Here is a 19,283-nt window from a genome sequence, read left to right as displayed (position 1 = left end):
GTTTTTTCTTCTTCTCAATTTCTTCCTTTCAATTCAATTCAAGTTTATTTGTACAGCGATTTTCACGATACAAATTGTTGCAAAGCAGTTTTACAGAAAATTTTAAGTTCCCTTTCAGTCGGTCACTTCGAGTCACGTCGCGTGGGATCTCGCTTAGATCAATCCACTACGAGTGTATCTAAACGAGCCAATGCACGTTGGCATGCAATTATTGCATCCAGCTGCCGCTGATCACAGCGTGAGTATAAGTAGGCAGCAGGTGCAAAGCATATTCAGCTTTTCGCTTCGGAGCCGAGCGGATCATCGTTCTGCTCCTGACAAGTCTTTCCACTGCGGTATCTGCAAGTCAAGCACGCTCTCTGGAGGACTCTCGTGCTGGGGTTATGGCACTTCAGTGGCAGTGGTTCCTTCCTGTTGAGTGGATTGCACACATCGGATTGCACTGTGCTCTGATTGTGTTGCAAGCTGCCATCTCTCCTGTGCGCATCAGCACACTAAAAGAGTTATTTCTCTAAAAGAGCATTCACGGGTAGAACATCTTTTTAAAGATGCGTTTTTTAAAAGATGCCTTTCCACCCGTGCGTTTCTGGATGCGGTTGTTACCTGGTGCTGGGTGATGGTCATGATCGTTGCCTCTCGTGTCTGGGCATTAATCACGCTGAGGCAGCTTTCGTGGACGATCCATGCTCCCGTTGCGGTAAGATGACCGTCGCAGAGTTGCGGACCAGAATCCGTTTCCTGCAAAGGGGCAGGATGCCCGTGCCTCTGCCTAGATCTAGGGCTCCCTCTGGTGGCGGCTGGGGGGGCGCTACTTCTGGCAGTAGCCAGACTGGTCTTACGGTGACGGTGAGGAATTCCCCTCCGAGGAACCAACCTCTGAGGGCTCCTCCTTCCACCGGTACTTCGCAGCCTGTGGAGCTGCCGAGGGAACAGACTGGACCCTCTCGTGGGGTACCACTTGTATCCTTTGGTGCTCCCCCCGACGATTGGATGTCGATCACTGCATCGGAGGGTGAGCCAGACCTTTCTGGACATGATGATTCGGCACAGCTGCCACCTTCTGGGTGGCCGGCGATGCCGGATTCAGAAATGGTGGCCATGCTTGCCCGGGCCGCCGAGACGGTCGGGCTCCAGTGGAAAATGAAGTAGGTGAATGGCAGTCGGTTGAGACCAAACCTGGATCTGCGTGTCTTGAACCAGGCCCTTCACAAGGTCAGACCTCTCACTTGATCTTAGTGCTGCGTTTGACACTATAGACCATAATATACTCATAGATCGATTACAAAAATATATTGGTATTCAAGGACAGGCTTTAAGATGGTTTAGATCCTACCTGTCCGATCGCTACCACTTTGTCCATTTAAATGGAGAGTCATCTCAATTATCACCAGTAAAGTATGGAGTACCACAAGGATCTGTCCTAGGTCCTCTGCTATTTTCAATTTACATGTTGCCCCTTGGAAATATTATTAGAAAACACGGGATAAGTTTTCATTGTTATGCTGATGATACTCAATTATATATCTCAACAAGACCAGATGAAACTTCTCAACTATCTAAGATAATAGATTGTGTAAAAAGTGTAAAAGATTGGATGACCAATAATTTCCTCCTACTAAATTCAGACAAGACAGAGATATTACTTATTGGACCAAAAAACAGTACACAGAATCTCTTGGATTATAATTTGCAACTAGACGGATGCACTGTCACGTCCTCTAAAGTCAAAAATCTGGGTGTTATTTTAGACAGCAATTTGTCCTTTGAAAATCATATTTCCCATGTTACAAAAACAGCATTCTTCCATCTTAGAAACATTGCCAAGCTTCGAAGCATGCTACCTGTTTCTGATGCAGAAAAGCTAGTTCATGCATTCATGACCTCTAGACTGGACTATTGTAATGCACTGTTAGGTGGTTGTCCTGCATCTTCAATAAACAAGCTACAGATAGTCCAAAATGCAGCGGCTAGAGTTCTTACCAGATCAAGAAAATATGATCATATTACCCCAATTTTACAGTCTCTGCACTGGCTACCTATTAAGTTCCGTATCATTTACAAAATATTATTACTTGCCTATAAGGCCCTAAATGATTTAGCACCTGCGTACCTAACTAGTCTTCTACCACGCTACAATCCAACCCGCTCTCTAAGGTCGCAAAACTCTGGACTTTTGGTAGTACCTAGGATAGCAAAGTCCAATAAAGGAGGTAGAGCTTTTTCACATTTGGCTCCCAAACTCTGGAATAGCCTTCCTGATAACATTCGGGGTTCAGACACACTCTCTCTGTTTAAATCTAGATTAAAGACATATCTCTTTAGTCAAGCATACACATAATGCATTTTATAATCTTGTACTGCAGTTATATCTGATCAAATGTACATTATTATTATTCTTTAGCTTGGGTTGAACAATTTATTTTTGCTTAGATGGAACAGCAGCTACGCTAATCATGTCTCTGCTTGTCTCTACGTTTCTGCCACGGGATTAACATCCCGTGGTAGCCAGGAATTACAGAACTTCAGTCTGGATCCAACCACTACATGATCTAAGATGACCGAACACCTGAGATGGAGGATCAGCGCCGGGAGATGACGTATGTGTCCCTAATCGTAGGCAGAGGCCAACACCTGGATGAACGCCAGAGACAGATCCCCATTGAGGACCCCACCACTTAGACAGCCATCGGAAAAGACCACTGGAACCAGCTGAGCCCATTCAATCTGACTTGCTGCGGTTTGGAACTGAACTACTGGTTTGTTGGCCAGAGGAGAATTGGCCCCCCGACTGAGCCTGGTTTCTCCCAAGGTTTTTTTCTCCATTCTATCACCGATGGAGTTTTGGTTCCTTGCCGCTGTCGCCTCTGGCTTGCTTAGTTGGGGACGCTTCATTTCCAGCGATATCGCCGACCTTATTGCAAAGACACTATTTAAACTTATTGACACATTATTTTCCTTTTGTGATATTGTGCAGTGCTTTGACACAATTTGCATTGTAAAAAGCGCTATATAAATAAAGGTGACTTGACTTGACTTGACTTCTTCGGGCTGGAGTGCCCCGGAACAGGTCTCCAGGCATGCTGTGGTTTTCATGGATGGCTCCACCACCGGATGGGGTGCCACATTCGATGGGTTTGGATGGGCCCCCAACTGCATTGGCACATCAATAGCCTAGAGTCGCTGGCAGTACGCCTGGCCTTGACCCGTCTCAAGAGCCGTCTACGAGGCAAGCACGTACTGGTCCGCACAGACAACACTGCGACCGTTGCGTACATCAACCGACAAGGTGGTCTACGCTCCCGTCGCATGTCGCAACTCGCCCACGACCTCCTCCTCCTCTGGAGTCAGAAACATCTGAGATCGCTTCAGGCCATTCACGTTCCGGGCTCGCTCAACCAGGCAGCCGATGAGCTGTCATGAGCTGCGCTCCCCGGAGAATGGAGACTCCATCCCTAGACGGTCCAGCTAATTTGGAGACATTTCGGACCAGCTCAGGTAGACCTGTTTACGTCCCTAGAGACCTCTCATTGCTAGTTGTTTTACTCCCTGACCGAGGGAACACTCGGCACGGATGCACTGGCGCACAGCTGGCCACTGGGCCTTTGCAAGTATGCGTTCCCACTAGTGAGCCTTCTCGCATAGACACTGTGCAAGATCAGGGAGGACGAGGAGCAGGTCCTGCTCGTGGCGCCGTACTGGCCCACTCGGACTTGGTTCCCAGAACTGATGCTCCTCGTGACAGCCCCTCCTAGGCAGATTCCTCTGAGGAAGGATCTACTGACTCAGAGATGGGGCCCCTTGTGGCACCCACGTCCAGACCTCTGGAAACTTCATGTCTGGTCCCTGGACGGGACGCGGAGGTTCTAGGTGACCTACCCCAAGAGGTAGTTGACACCATCACTTCGGCGAGAACGCCGTCTACGAGACATGCTTACTCCTTGAAGTGGAACTTGTTTGAGTGGTGAAGACCCCCAGAAGTGCCCGATCAGAGTCGTGCTGTCCTTTCTGCAGCAAGGATTGGAGCGAAGGCTGTCTCCCTCCACCCTTAAGGTTTATGTAGCTGCAATTGCTGCTAACCACGAGCCCATGGACGGGAAGTTGCTGGGGAAGCATGACCTGATCATCAGGTTCCTTAGGGGGGTGAGAAGGTTAAATCCTCCACGGCCCCCCTCTATATCCTCTTTGCGACCTGTCTCTAGTGCTCAAAGCACTACAGCAGGGCCCTTTTGAGCCCTTTCAGGCAGTCAAGCTGAAGTTTCTGTCAATGAAGACTCTGCTCCTGCTCGCATTGGCCTCCATCAAGAGGGTAGGGGACCTGCACGCATTTTCGGTCGACGATTCGTTTGGGCCGGCTGACTCCCAGGTAATCCTGAGGCCCCGGCCTGGCTATGTGCCCAAGGTTCCCACTACTCCCTTCAGGGACTAGGTGGTGAGCCTGCAAGCGCTGCCCTCGGAGGAGGCAGACCCAGCCCTAGCTTTGCTTTGTCCCGTCCGAGCATTGAGATGCTACGTTGACAGGATGCAAAGCTTCAGGACCTCAGACCAGCTCTTTGTCTGTCACGGAGGCCGGCAGAAGGGGAATGCTGTCTCTAAGCAGAGGATAGCCCTCTGGACAGTGTACACCATCACCCTGGCTTATCAGGCACAGGGTGTGCCCTGCCCGTTCAGGTTGAGAGCCCACTCTACTAGAAGTGTGGCATCTTCCTGGGCGTTGGCTCATGGTACCTCGCTGGCAGATATTTTTTTTAGAGCTGCAGGCTGGGCGACCCCTAACACGTTCGCTAGATTCTATAGCCTTCGTGTGGAACCGGTTTCCTCCTGTGTTCTCACTTCAAACGGGTAGAAGCACTAAGAGGCCCCGGTTTCAGGTCGGCTTGCTAAAAACTGCTCCAGAGAGTCCGTACTGTAGACCCTGTCGAGCTCCTCCGTTCCCTCGGCAACCAGACGTGGCAAAGCGTCTGGAGCCAGGGCCTCACTTGATGAATCCGTGAGAATCAGTAGAGGTCTGGGTTCCGTATGTTGAAACCTAATTGGTTAAGGTTAAGGTATACTTTATTGTCTCCGCAAAGAAATTTGTCTTGGGCTCCAAAAACAGCCACTGCATTACCACGTTTAAACAATACATAACACACAAAAATAAACAACCATTGCAATAAAACACACACACAACAACATCACATGCTGCTGTTTAATGCCTTAGTTGCCGACGGAATGAATGAATTCTTAAACCAATTAAGTCTACACCTCGGCATTCTAAATCTCCTTCCTGATGATAACATTTCAAATTCTAAATTCAAAATGTGCGTTGTATCATTTAAGATCTTGTATGCCTCCCTAAGCACTGATTTATCATACAGGGTCTGGAGATAAGAATGCTCCTTCATTCCCACAATCTTCATGGCTCTTCGAATAAGCTGTGTAAGCTTAGTCTTTAATTGCACTGTCAAGTTACCATACCAAAGATGAATACTATAATGAATCAGATTCTCCAGTACAGCTTGATAGAACAACCTCATGATCTTACTGTTTACACCATAAAGTCTAAGTCTTCTCAAGAAATACAGTCTCCGTTGTAACTTGGAACACAGACTTTCAACGTGGACATTCCATGTCAATGAACACTCAGTATGGATACCAAGGTATTTGTAAGACACTTGCATAATAGGAACTTTACGAATAAATACTGGACTGTGATCTCCAATAAACTTATTGTGTGTGCATCACACCACTCCACAAACTGTTTAATTTCATCATAAGATGATATATCTTGGTCTTTGTATAATAAACTAAGTATGGCTGTGTCATCACTAAATTTTACAACATAGTTGTTGGTGTTTCTCCTCACACAACAGTTTGTGTATATTGTGAAGAGGACCGGGGAGCTCACACATCCCTGAGGGGCTCCTGTACTAATACATTTGGAATCCGATATTGTCCTATTAACCTTTACCTGTTGTATTCTATTTGTTAAAAAAGAAAAGTACCACTTAATAATAAATGGATTTACCTGCATCTTCTTTAATTTATCCAACAATAAATAAGGCTGTAATGAATTAAAAGCTGAACTAAAATCAATAAAAAGGAGGCGTGCATATGCCTTAGTATCCTCCAGATGCTTCATAACAATCGAAGTTATCGCTACAGGTCTATAAACATCATTCTCAGATGGGTATAGTTTCTTAGGGATTGGGGTGATCACAGATTTTTTCCAAAGTGCAGGAACTTTGTGTAAATCCAGTGAATGTTGGAAAATTGTGCACCAAACCGGAGTAAGTTCTACCGCACAAGTTTTTAAAAGGTGGGCAGAAATCCCATCCGGACAGTAGTATTTTTTGTTTACCAAATTATTCTTTTACCTGTATTTTATCTCTGCTCTACCTTGTTTCCTTCTAATAAACCTGGAGTTGCAAACTAAATATTGTTGGCTCTGCGACAGATTGCTTCTTTTGTTCCTAGATCCTGCTGCACCCAGCAGAGTCGGTGTGAACTCCTGTAAAACAACATCTCCAAGATGCTATAAACCATAGGACTAGTAAGTAAAGTCTCAAACATACACTACTGTTTTATAAGTGTGGGGTTGATATGATTTTTTCTATATTTTTGAAAGTCTCTTATGCCAACCACAGCTTAATGTACGGAATGAATACAATTTAATGCAATTTAAATATAACTTTTCTATTTTAATTAGTGAAGTAATTTATTCCAGTGATAGTAAAGCTGAATTTTCAGCATCATTACTCCAGCCTTTAGTGTCACAGGATCCTTCAGAAATCATTCTAATGTGCTGATTTTTGCTGCTCAAGACACATTTCTGATTATCAATGTTTAAACCGTTGTGATGCTTCTTTTTTTTTCTTTGAATTAAAATTTTTTAAAATACAGCATTGATTTAAAACATGTTTGCTCTTTGATAATTGACGACGTTGATAATAATCAGAAATGTTTCTTGAGCAGCGAGTGATTCCCTTTTCTTTAATTGTTAGATGAGACAGGCGGCCTACTGTAATGCACAAATCATATAAAGTTACACATCAGATGTTTTCCCCATCAGTTCCCCAAGCGTTCACTTAAGACAGAACAGATTATGTTTGCGGGAATACTGAAATACTGTAATTCTGTGTATTTATTGGGATCGTGTGCCATCAGAAGCACCTTTTTGTGACAAAATTACAAAGACACTTTTTGCAGCATCAAAATGAAAAAAAAAAAATGCTGTGTTTTGCAACAGTTTTGCTGACAAATAAACTGTATCTTGGAGAAAGAATGGATTGAAAATTTAAGGATAGTGTTTAACTGAACACATTGCTAGAGACTTTAATAACATTTCATCCAAAAAACTGTAGAATTATCCTTTTAATATATATATATACCTTTTAACTGCTGTAATTAGTTGCATGGTTTTTATTTTGTGTTTTTGTAACTCCTGTATTATTGTAACTAATAGCCTTAGAGATAGCCTTAGATCCTGACAGTACTGAACACATGACTTGTATTATCTTTGCGCTGCTGTCAAATGGACATTACTTTGTTGCCAGAAAAGATCTTCCCCAGTGAGTCTCAGTCACCTCTGGCTGATTAAAGGTATTTTTTTTAATTGTAACCTTGATACATACATTTTTTTTTAAATAAATATTGTGAAAGGTGCTTATACAACAGTTAACCATGCGTCTTACTATAGTAAAACTGTAGCAACCATAAGTGTATGTTTTTTTGTTTTTTTTCCCATACCATGGTTTTGATATAGCAACCATAGTTTTTGAAATCATGGTAAATTTGGTACTTACTATGGTTTTACTGCAATAGTCATAGTTTATCCATGGTTATTGTAATAAAACTATGGTTGATTTAGTTTTTACTATGTTTTACTGCAAATACAACATTGGTTAATGTAAGTGACTTACAAAATGAGAAGCATTCAATTCACGATTAGTTGTACTCTTTCAAAAATGCTTTTATCAAATGCTTTTATCAAAAATGTATTTGCATATTTAATGTTTATTGAAAATATTAGTAAATTTGCAACCATTATTGAGAGTGGTGTGTGTGTATTGTCAGCCGCGGGTGGTCTGCAATGATGAACAAAACGCCGGTGAACCGTGCCAATGCAGAGCAGCCAGTATTTACAGCTGCATTTGCGATCAGAGGCTGACGTACAGGTGCATCTCAACACATTAGAATATCCTGAAAATTACAAGAAAAAACAAACTTTATTTCAAAAAGTGAAACGTTCATATATTTTAGATTAATTGCATGTAAAGTAAAAAAATTCTAAAGGTTTTTTTTTGTTTTAATTGATGATTAGAGCTTACAGCTCATGAAAGTTAAAAATCAGTATTTTTCCTGAGATACTGAATTTGGGACTTTCATTAGTTGTCAGTTATAATCATCAAAATGAAAGGAAATAAACATTTGAAATATATCATTCTGTGTGTAATGAATGAATCTAATATACAAGTTTCACTTTTTGAATGGTATTACTGAAATAAATAAATAAATAAACTTTTTCATGATATTCTAATTTTATGACCAGCACCTGTACAAGGAATTTGTTATAGTGACAGAAGCTCTACAGTGCAACAGAGAGACAGCAACAGGACAGGACACAGATAATAAAAGAATAGTAAACAAATATACAAATAGGCAATGTACAAAACATTAAAAACACAATATATAATATAGACAAATATGTGTGTACAGGTCTGATATGTGCAAATATATTAGACAAATGTGTGTACAGGTCTGATATGTGCAAATATGAAATGAAAAAAAAAAAAGATAAAAAAAAAAGTAAGTAAGTGTGGTTCCGCGTTTTATTGTCCAGTGTTCATGAGATGGATTGCCTGAGGGAAGAAACTGTTCCTGTGTCTGGTCATTCTGGTGCTCAGAGCTCTGTAGCGTCGACCAGACGGTAACAGTTCAAAGAGGGAGTGTGCTGGATCTGAGGGGTCCAGAGTGATTTTACCAGCCCTTTTGCTCACTCTGGATAAGTACAGTTCTTGGAGAGTGGGGAGGGTTGTACCAATGATTCGCTCAGCAGTCCGGACTACCCTCCGTAGTCTTCTGAGGTCAGATTTGGTAGCTGAGCTGAACCAGACAGTTATAGAAGCGCAGAGGATGGATTCGATGATGGCAGAGTAGAACTGCTTCAGCAGCTCCTGTGGCAGGTTGAACTTCCTCAGCTGGAGAAGGAAATACAACCTCTGCTGGGCCTTTTTGACAATAGACTCAATGTGAATATCCCACTTCAGGTCCTGAGAAATTATGGTGCCCAGGAATCTGAATGACTCCACTGAAGTCACAGTGCTGTTCATGATGGTGAGTGGGGGGGAAAGCAGGGGGGTTTCTCCTGAAGTCCATGATCATCGCCACAGTTTTGAGCGTGTTCAGCTCCAGGTTGTTAAGACTGCACCATATAGCCAGCTCCTTAACCTCCTGTCTGTAAGCAGACTCGACACCGTCCTGGATGAGGCCGATGACTGTTGTGTTATCTGCAAACTTCAGGAGCTTGACAGAGGGGTCTTTAGATGTGCAGTCATTCGTGTAAGGGGAGAAGAGTAGTGGGGAGAGAACGCACTGGGGAGCTCCAGTGCTGATCGTACGGGTGCTGGATGTGTATTTTCCCATTAAATGCAAAGTTGACTGGAAGGAAGAATTTGGGTAAAAAAAGGTGCACAAGCAACAGGGATGACCACAAGCTTGAGAATACTGTCAAGCAAAGCTGATTCAAACACTTGTGAGAGCCTCACAAGGAGTGGACTGAAGCTGGAGTCAGTGCATCAAGAGTCTCCACGCTCAGACGTCTTCAGGAAAAGAGCTACCAAGCCACTTCTTTTTTTTATAATATTTTTATTAGAATTTTGTATACAAGTAACAAAACAAAACAAAAAAAACAAAAAAACAGACAGAAAAAAAAAATACAGAATAGAAACCACAAGCAAAACAGGACACAGACACAAAAGAAAAAACAAAAAAAAACAAAACAGGGCATATTTAAAAACAACAATAATTAAGTACACTGCTGCACCGCTGGCACTAGAATCTCGACACAAGTACTAAACAGAGATGGTGAAGGTGGTTGGCACTCTATGAACTCCCTTGCTGGTCAAAATCCGTATTGTATTTGTCAAGGTGAGCCAAAAATGGCTGCCAAATATCTGAAAATTTATTAAGTTTGTCCATCATGGCATAGCGGACCTTCTCCATATGCAATATACGAATGAGCTAATTTAACCAGATCCTAAACTGAGGCACAGTATCTGACTTCCAAAGTTGTAAAATCATTTTCTTTGCAACTACCATTCCATACATAATTGTGCTTTGCATTGAAACACTGTGTTTAAGTAGAGAAGGAGAAACCCCAAACAATGCAATCATTGGGTCAGGTTCAAATACACAGCTGTACATGTCAGAAAACCATTTAAATATGTTACACCAAAAATTATACAGTTTCGGACAAGTCCAAAAGATGTGAGTCAGAGAGCCCTCCGCAGATTTACATCGGTCACAAAGCGATGAAATGGTGGGAAAGATTCTGTGCAATTTGGTCTTTGAGTAGTGAAGCCTGTGCATCACCTTAAATTGAATTAACTGATGCCTGGTGCTAATAGAACAAGATCGGATCCTACCAAGGCCCTCCCCCCAAACATCATCTCCAATCTGCATTCCCAACTCCTCCTCCCAGGAGTTTTTCAAAGAGTGTGTAGCATAAACTGTTCGTTCAGAGAATATATTTACAAAGCCAGAGACCAATTTTCTAGAATCAGGTGGGCCCAACAAAAGCTTATAGATCATTTTATCTTCCGGGAGAGACTCAAAGTTAGGCACACATTGGCGAACATAATTTCTAATCTGCAAGTATCGGAAAAAATGTGTTGCGGGAAGAGAAAACTTATTTTGTAACTGTGCAAATGTGGCAAACTGTTTATTAATATACAGATCTTTCAAAGTGACGTCACCCTTTAGCCTCCAACTGTTAAAAGACCCGTCCGAGAGGGATGGAGAGAATGCATGATTGCGATATACTGGAGCATGGATAGAAGTGTCTGGTAGTCTGCAGTCCTTTCTAATTTGCTGCCATATTTTTAAGCAATTAAAGATAATCATATTATCCCTCTTAACAGTTGCAGGAGGGCTGGGTGTTGAGAAAAGAAGTGCCGGAAGAGAACTATTTTTGACATCACTCATTTCAATGGCAACCCAGGGGGGAGTCTCGGCAGATACCTCCATATTATATCCTTCCTGCCAATAAACCAGGGCTCTGGCATTCGCTGCCCAGTAATAATGCAGAAAATTTGGCAGTCCTAACCCACCCATTTTCCCTGGTTTATGTAGATGAGTTTTTGAAATTCTGTGCGCTTTAAAGCCCCAAATAAAAGGAAGAATTATCGAATCCAAAGATTTGAAAAAAGATCGTGCCAAAAAAATAGATAAATTTTGAAAAAGATACAAGAACCTTGGCAAGGAAACCATCTTAATAGCATTTATACGACCCACCATAGAAAGAGGAAGAGTCCTCCATTTTTCAATGTCCCTCTTCAGTTTCTCCAATTTCTCAAGAAAATTCAGCTTAAAAATTAGTTTAGGGTCTTTCGGCAAAACTACGCCAAGATACTTCAGCCTGTTTGTAATTTTGAACGGGAGATTATGCAAAAATTCAGTATTGAGATCCGCGCCCAGTGACATGAACTCACTCTTCTGCCAGTTAATTGTATATCCGGAAACTTCACCAAATGTATTAATAAGATCCAGCAGTACAGGAACTGATTTCTCTGGTTGTGATATAAAAAGAACAACGTCGTCCGCGTATAGGGAAATATGGTGATCCACATTACTCAGTCGGATGGGTTCAATAGAAGGGTGATTCCTGATACTAATGGCAAGAGGCTCAATGGCAATGGCAAAGAGCAATGGGCTGAGGGGGCAGCCCTGGCGTGTCCCGCGGTGTAATCGGAACGGCAATGATCTTTCTTGATTCGTGAGAATGGAGGAAGATGGATGAGCATATAGCATTGTGATCCACGATACAAATTGACGACCAAACCCAAACTCCTCCAAGGCCTTAACCATATATACCCATTCTACTTGATCGAATGCCTTTTCCGCATCTAGGCAAAGGACAGCCATCCTCGAGCCCTTACTATACCTATGATACATTATATTCATCAATCTTCTGACATTAAAAAAGGAAAATCTATTTGGGACAAAGCCAGTTTGATCAATGTGAATGATGGATGATATATATTTATTTAACCTATTTGCTAATAACTTGGTAAAAATTTTAATGTCTGAGTTCAGTAGTGCGATAGGACGAAACGATGAAGGTTCAGCTTCGTCCCTACCTTCTTTTAATAACAGTGAAATATTAGCTTCATACAATGTGGGTGGAAATTTCTGGGTTCCAAATGAATGATTGAACATCCTCAAAAGAAGGGGAGCGATCTTCATAGAAAATTTTTTATACAGTTCAATTCCGAAACCATCTGGGCCAGCAGCCTTGCCATTGGGAAATGATTTTAAAGCATCCAGAATCTCCTGCGTGGAAATGTCAGAATTCAAAGCTTCACAAGCTGCCGCACTTAATTTAGGGAGTCTTAGATGCTCCAGCCAGTCAGAAACATTCCCTTTTGCTTTTGACATATATAACTCTTCATAATATTCCCTAAAACGATTGTTTATACTTTTAGGATCAATAATTAGTTCTCCTGTCTTTGATTTAATCTTATGAATGGCTCTACTAGCTTGCAAGCCTCTCAACTGTTGGGCCAGTAATTTATGGGGCTTATCCCCCAACTCGAAGTGTTTCTGCCTGATCTTAAACAATTGATCGCATATCTAACTGGACAGGATAGTGTTATATTCATATTTGAGTTTAAGAATATTTTGTAAGGTGGAAGGGCTGGAGGAAGACCTGTAGACAAGTTCCAACTGCGATAGTTCAATTTCGATTTCTGACAGTCGCTTTTGCCGTTCCTTTTTCAGAGAAGATTCAAAAGATATTATGTGACCCCGAATCACAACTTTAAAAGTTTCCCATAAAGTGGAGTCTGTGACTTCAGAATTGTCATTACTCTCTAGGAATTCTGAGATCTTAGTGGATAAATATTGACAAAATGATGCATCGGAAAACAATGATGGGTGGAGACTCCAGGTAAACTGCTGCTTTTTATGATTAAGATCAAAGACCAATGAAGTAGGAGAGTGGTCAGAAATGAGAATATTATGATATTTTGAGGCAGTAACGTTGGATATCAATTTAGAGTCAATTAAAAAATAATCTATTCTCGAAAAGGACTTGTGCATTTGTGAGAAAAAAGAATAATCTCTATCTGTAGGATGTCCAAGCCTCCAAATATCAACTAGATTCATAGAAGTCATTAAGTCATTTAAAACCATGGAGGAGGTAGATATTTGACTTGACTGGGCTGACCTATCCAAACGGCTGTCAAGCACACAGTTGAAATCACCACCCACAATTAAATGTGTATCCGAGAGATCAGGCAGTGAACTAAATATCTTACGGAAGAAAGCTGGGTCATCAAAATTTGGACCGTATACATTAAGGAGCGTAACATGAAATGAGTGAATGTAGCCAGTTACCAAAATAAACCGGCCATTTGGGTCACTCACAGTAGAAACATGCCTAAAAGGAACAGTCTTGCGGATCAGAATCGCCACTCCCCGGGCTTTACTGGAGAATGTGGACTGAAAAATCTGATTGGCCCAACTACATCTGAGTAACTTTTCCTTTGTGGGTCTGATATGCGTTTCTTGCAAATAAACTACATCAGCAAATAGAGATTTTAAATGAGAGAACACTTTAGCTCGCTTGAGAACGTGACCCAGGCCGCGCACATTCCAACTAGTGAAAGTGATGCCACCACCTGGCGAAAGTGTATCAGGATGCATACAGATTTTGCATAGTAGCAGCGTACAAATGAAGTGCCCTAATAAAATAATAAGAAAGACAAGAGGAACACATGAAAACGAGCAAGAACATCACCCTCCTCCCCCCCTCCCACTTTCCCAAACAAAGTGAGACTACAAACCCAACATACTCTCTTGGGGGCTGCCGGACCATACAGGAACAACTAACCAGCCACTAAGTTAACGCAGGGACCCCGCGCCCTCTCCACTAATGAGGACAAGTGTTTGTGAAAATCAACAATGAAAGTTATATATGTTAACGCAAATACACACATACCTTACAAGCTGTCATATAAATGTCCCGGTTGATGTACAAACAGCATAAAAAGACAGAGTCTCTGCAAAAGCCTCAGCATCCTGTGGGGACGTAAAAACTCTGTCTATGGTGTCATTGGAGACTCGCAGCCGTGCCGGGTAAATTAAACCGCTCCTCACACCTGCATCTCGGAGTCGTTTGCGGACGGAATCAAATGCCTGTCGTTGCTTCATCACCTCCGCTGGGTAATCAGGAAAGAAGTGAACCGCTTTGCCGTTGTAGCGCAGAGGAAACTGCTGGCGGGCCAGTAGTAGTATTTTCTCCTTCAGTTGGAAATGATGAATCCGTGCTATCATTACGCGCGGGCGCGTATCATCCTCAGAGAGCCGTCTTCCCAGCCGATGAGCCCGGTCCACTTCCAACGGATTGGGAAAGTTGTCAGCGCCCAGCAGCTCAGGGATGAACTTGGCCAAAAACTCCGTTGGATGTCCGTTCTCGATTTTCTCAGGCAAGCCGATGATTTTAATATTCTGCCGCCGGGAGCGAGCCTCCAGGTCGGTTACTTTCAAACGAAGCATTTCGTTTTCCGACTGCATTTTCGTACACTGCTGCTCAACAAGCGAGAGGCGGCGGTCATACTCCGAGCTAGCATTTTCCACCTCCTGTATTCGATTACCGAGACTCGCCAGCGTTGCCTGGGTGGATGCCAAGGATGCCTCCAAGTCGTTGAAACGGTCATTCATCGTCTTGCTCATACTTCGTATCGCTGCGAGGATGCTCGATTCAGACTCCAGAGCAGACTCGTTGGCTAATTCTGGAGTTGCAGCAGCTAGCTCCGCACATGGCTGGCCATCATCAGCCTCACTTGAGGCTTTCTCTTGCCGCTTCCCTCTTTCAGATTTTGGTTTTGTCATCCTGAGGCACTTAAATGAAAGTATTTATGAGGCGAAACCGGGAAATTAGGTGAAATATTAAATAAATGACCGAATTATTTCAAACGTGGAGAGGAGCCCTGGAAAAAAATGACTACTCCATACTGTGCTCACTAGCGCCCCCCCCCTACCAAGCCACTTCTGAACCAGAGACAACGTCAGAAGCGTCTTACCGGGGCTGTGGAGAAAAAGAACTGGACTGTTGCTCAGTGCTCCAAAGTCCTCTTTTCAGATTAAAGTATTTTGCATTTCATTTGGAAATCAAGGTCCCAGAGTCTGGAGGAAGAGTGGAGAGGCACAGGATCCATGTTGCTTGAAGTCCAGTGTGAAGTTTCCACATTCAGTGATGATTTGGGCTGCCATGTCATCTGCTGGTGTTGGTCCACTGTGTTTTCTGAAGTCCACAGTCAACGCAGCCGTCTACCAGGAAATTTTAGAGCATGTCATGCTTCCTTCTGCTGACAAACTTTATGGAGATGCTGATTTCATTTTCCAGCAGGACTTGGCACCTGCCCACACTGCCAAAGGTACCAAAAGCTGGTTCAATGACCATCGTGTTACTGTCTACTTCCGGGGCGCTGCGCTGTGGCTGCCCTGCTGCCTCTCGTTCGGCACTTTGTTTGTTTGTTTATTGTTCGATACTGTGAGTGTATTCGTAATTGCGCACTGCACTAAAAGCAAACATGGACTTGGCTTATTGGTGCATGATCGGACTGCTAATAGTGATTTTAAAACAATGTCTCGCCCATGGACACTATCATGGCCATGTTTCTGGCATGGCGAGTGGAATCCAATATAGCAGAGAATCCCTTCTACAGATACGTGATTGTTTATCTACGGATCATCATGTAGATGTAGTAAACTCTATACCAATCTATCTAAGGACCATTCCAAAGAAAATAACTACTCGGACAAAGCGCAATCGAGGATCAAAAGGGGGTATTCGGCAAAGACTGAGAAGACTTAAAAACAAAAACAAACTTCCTCTGCCCGTCACGCTGCTCATCAACGCCCAGTCCCTAAGAGCAAAAACCGATGAGCTGACTGCAAATATCCGCTACCTGCAAGAGTATCGGAGTGCCTGTGTCATGGCTATCACAGAGACATGGTTGGACAACAACATCTTGTCCAGCGAGGTGAGAACAGAACGAAACCGCTCGGACAGAACGAAAGAGCTCACAGGGAAAAGCAGAGGTGGGGGCGTCTGTTTCTTTATCAACAACTCGTGGTGTGATGAAAGGAACCTACACTCTATTAAATCCTCCTGCTCCCCTGATCTGGAATTTCATATGCTTCTGTGTCGACCATTCTGGCTACCGAGGGAATTTACAGCGATCATAATCACAGCTGTTTACGTTCCCCCTCAAGCCAACACAGACCAGGCACTCAAGGAACTGCATGGGAATATAAGCGAGCAGGAAACCGCGTACCCAGACACGGCGTTTATTGTTACGGGGGACTTCAACAAAGCCAACTTCAGAGCAATAGCTCCAAAATACTTTCAACACATCACCATCAACACGCGTGGTGATCGTGTACTTGACCACTGCTACTCTCCATTCCGGGACGCCTACAAATCGCTACCCCGCCCACCTTTCGGCAAATCGGATCACACTTCCGTTCTGCTCCTGCCTGCTTATAGGCAGAAACTGAAACGAGAAGCACCCGCCCTCAGGACAATTCAATGCTGGTCGGACCAATCAGACGCTATACTACAGGACTGTTTTGATCACGTGGACTGGGACATGTTCCGGGCAGCGTCTGATGACGACATAGAGGCGTACTCAGATACTGTAACGTGTTTCATCAGGAAGTGTGTAGAGGATGTAGTACCAACAAAAACAATCCGCATCTACCCCAACCAAAAACCGTGGATTAACAGCGATGTTCGAGCAGCCTTGTCAGTGCGGACATATGTCTTTAAATCCGGAAACTCTGACGATCACAAACAAGCCAGTTACGATCTCAGGAAAATCAAAGCTGCCAAATGACAATATAAAAACCAAGGTGAAGAACAATTCAAAACCAACAACGCAAGAAGCATGTGGCAGGGTATCAATAACATCACAGATTTCAGAGGGAATAAACCAGCTACTGTGAACATTGCCGCCTCTGTACCGGACGAACTTAATCACTTTTATGCTCGTTTCGAGGCTCACAACACCGCCCACACAGAGCGCGCTCCCGCGGCTGTAGCAGAAGGCTGTAGGCTGTAGCGCACTTTCCTTTTCTGTTGCAGATGTAACCCGATCCTTCCGACGGGTGAACATCCGCAAGGCTGTGGGTCCCGATGGCATCCCAGGCCGTGTGCTCCGAGCATGTGCATTCCAACTGGCCGGGGTTTTCACAGACATTTTTAACCTTTCCCTCTCTCTGTCTGTGGTTCCCGCATGCTTCAAAAAATCCACCATTGTGCCCATACCAAAGAAAAATAAAATCACATGCTTGAATGACTGGAGGCCCATTGCTCTGACACCCATCTTCAGCAAGTGCTTTGAGAAACTCATCAGAGACTACATCTGCTCTGTGCTGCCTGACTCACTGGATCCCCTACAATTTGCATATCGCAGAAACCGTTCCACAGACGATGCTATTGCCTTCACCCTGCACACTGCTCTCTCCCACCTGGAAAATAAGAACACCTATGTGAGAATGCTGTTTGTGGACTACAGCTCAGCATTCAATACCATAGTGCCTGCCACACTGGTTGAGAAGCTCCAGACTCTGGGACTAAACGGATCTCTGTGCAGCTGGATCCTGGACTTCCTGACAGGCAGATGTCAGGTGGTCAGAATGGGCAACAACACTTCATCCCCGCTGACCCTCAACACTGGTGCTCCTCAGGGCTGCGTCCTCAGCCCATTCCTGTACTCCCTGTACACACATGACTGTACAGCAACACACAGCTCCAACGTCATCGTCAAATTTGCTGACGACACAACGGTGATAGGCCTGATCACTGACAACGATGAGACGGCCTACAGAGAGGAGGTGAGAACCCTGACTAAATGGTGTCAAGAGAACCACCTCTCACTCAACATCGACAAGACCAAGGAGCTGGTGGTGGATTTCAGGAGACAGAGCAGAGAACACACACCCATCACCATCGACATGACACCTGTGGAGCGAGTAAACAGCTTCAAATTCCTCGGTGTTCACATCACTGAGGATCTCACATGGTCCGCTCACACAGATGCAGTGCTGAAGAAGACACACCAACGCCTCTTCTTCCTGAGACGGCTGAGGAAATTTGGAATGAGCCCCAGCATCCTCAGATCATTCTACACCTGCACTGTGGAGAGCATCCTGACAGGCTGCATCACCGCCTGGTTTGGAAACAGCACTGCTGGCAACCGCAAAGCTCTGCAAAGGGTCGTGCGAACTGCCCGTCACATTGTTGGAGGTGAGCTTCCCTCCCTCCAGGACATCTACACCAGGCGGTGTATAAAGAAAGCCCGGAGGATCATCAATGACTCCAGCCACCCGTCCCACAGACTGCTCTCTCTGCTGCCCTCGGGAAGACGTCTCCGCAGCATCCGATCCCGCACTAGCCGACTGAGGGGTAGCTTTTTTCCTCAGGCTATCAGGCTAATGAACAGTCAAAACTAATACACCCTACAGCATACTCCCACTTTACAATATACCACGCACTGCACTTTAATTCCATACAGTTCAAACTGGACTACCAGTACACTACTGCACAAATACAACAATCTTTTTGCCAGCACTGGATACCATCCAATGCACATCCATGACATTTGCACATCCGGTTTATATATAATCTGCTCCATCTTCGCATATTACTGTGTGTATATAACGTAGAATGTGTACTACATACTGTGTATAATGTGTATCGGTAACTGTATGTCTGTCTAATAGTACACTGTGTGTACTGAGTATATGTATGTGTATATTACACATTGTCATCTGTATAAGTCTGTACGTATGTATGGTGATGTCTATATGTAAATTGTTTCTGCACTGTCTGGAGCACGCTCTCAAGAATTTCACTCACGAAGGCACATGTGCTGTGGTGATGTGACAATAAAAGTGATTTGATTTGATTTTGACAAGCTATGAAGAGAAGCATTTTGCTAAATTATATGCATTATATTGCTTATTCATGATCTTACTTAACCTGTTGTCTGCGTTGTAAAGAATACAAGGAGCTA

At 43.7% G+C, this 19,283-nt stretch overlaps 1 protein-coding gene across 2 annotated transcripts in view; it reads right to left on the bottom strand.

Moving 5' to 3' along the window:
• The window catches only part of LOC306861602 (NACHT, LRR and PYD domains-containing protein 3-like), a 49,625-nt gene that overhangs the window by 29,261 nt on the left and 1,081 nt on the right, over positions 1-19,283 (bottom strand). The gene's annotated exons all lie outside the window — the stretch shown is intronic.

The sequence above is a fragment of the Barbus barbus genome, assembly GCF_936440315.1.
Source record: "Barbus barbus genome assembly, chromosome: 42".
NCBI lineage: Eukaryota > Metazoa > Chordata > Actinopteri > Cypriniformes > Cyprinidae > Barbus > Barbus barbus.
Note: the sequence above shows the minus strand (reverse complement) of the source record. Positions and strands in the feature narration are given on the sequence as shown.